The following is a 1,268-nucleotide window of genomic DNA, read 5'->3' as shown; positions in this document are numbered from 1 at the left end:
GTAAACTGATCATGGGGGTATAAAAGGTACCAGGGCCAAGTCTGACTATTTTCTGTCCCTTCCTTGGAGAGCCCAAGCCATGAAAGGAAGGAAGACAAACGGGGCAGTAAAGGGTCTGAGAGCTGTGACTTCCAAATGTTTGTTCTGTGATAGAAATGATCTTAAAATTAAGGGTGATACAGGAGGGGGGGCATTAGGCTGGAAAGCTGGAAACCTGGGTCCCGGGCTTGGCTTGCTGCAAACTTGTCCTGTGGGCTCAAACAAGTCAAATTTCTTGAGCTTCAGTCCCCATGGGGAGAGGGTGGAATTGGATGCTTTTTAATGGCCATCCTGCCTCTAACAGTTCTTGTCAACAAGTTAAAGATGTCATCAAGACAATATTCTCCTTGGGTTGCTTTTTAAAATCCTTTATATAAGTCAACTATATTTTCCTCTTTTTAACTATAAAATTACAGCATGTATCATGTTCCTGGGACTAAGTTTGGCCAGCAAGCCTTTTATGTCCTGGTCAAGTTGCTAAAAATCCTTGCCTCGGTTTCCCCTCTGAACAATGACAATAATTACAAACACCTCCACTGATATGAGGAAAAATCAAACTCTCCCACTAATGTGGAAGTGATGATTCATAGAGACTTTGTCATGTCCTAAGAATGTGCTGTGTTTGGGACAGTTGTGGACAACTTGGCTGTGTTTCTGGCAGTGGGCACAGTCACCATCCAGATGCATGGGATCCCTGCAGAGGGTCCCAAGGTGCTCTGGAAGCTAAGAATGCCATTACCTGACTGCAGGGCCCCTCTTCCCTTGGGGAATACGTTGGTAGGTATTTGGAAAGTAGTGGGATCACCTTAGAAGAAAGAACATGAGTGTGTGTGTTTATGCGTCTGAAGTCTTGGCCAGCCCTCTGCAGTGGAGTCACGGCATGTCATTGGTGGGGAGGGCTGGGGTAGGTGGAAAAGGTACACCAAAAATTACCTTTCTCTTCCTCAGTGAAAGAAACTAGGAAATAAAATATGCCTAGTTTTGATTTTAATAATGTATGCCAGAAACTTTTTTAAAGTTGTTACCTAATGATCTATAAAGAATATTAGGAAGTAATGCTCTGGGCAAAGAAAAGATTTAAAAGTAAGAAAAAAAAAAAAAAACAGTGTTAGTCCCTAGTAAACAACGAGTACTTGAGTGCATAGGAAAGAGAAGGAAACTAATCAGACGGAGGTTTATGTGGCAATCGGGAAAAGGTGCCCAGGGAAATGGGTCTTGGTCAGAAGAAA

The 1,268-nt window shown here is 42.9% G+C and overlaps 1 protein-coding gene across 3 annotated transcripts in view; it reads left to right on the top strand.

Moving 5' to 3' along the window:
- The window catches only part of PDE7B (phosphodiesterase 7B), a 310,933-nt gene that overhangs the window by 165,537 nt on the left and 144,128 nt on the right, over window positions 1-1,268 (top strand). The window lies entirely within an intron of this gene.

The sequence above is a fragment of the Microcebus murinus genome, chromosome 5 (assembly GCF_040939455.1).
Source record: "Microcebus murinus isolate Inina chromosome 5, M.murinus_Inina_mat1.0, whole genome shotgun sequence".
NCBI classification, from domain to species: Eukaryota; Metazoa; Chordata; class Mammalia; order Primates; family Cheirogaleidae; genus Microcebus; species Microcebus murinus.
The sequence above is the reverse complement of the archived record's forward strand: the minus strand, read 5'-3'. Positions and strand labels throughout refer to the sequence as shown.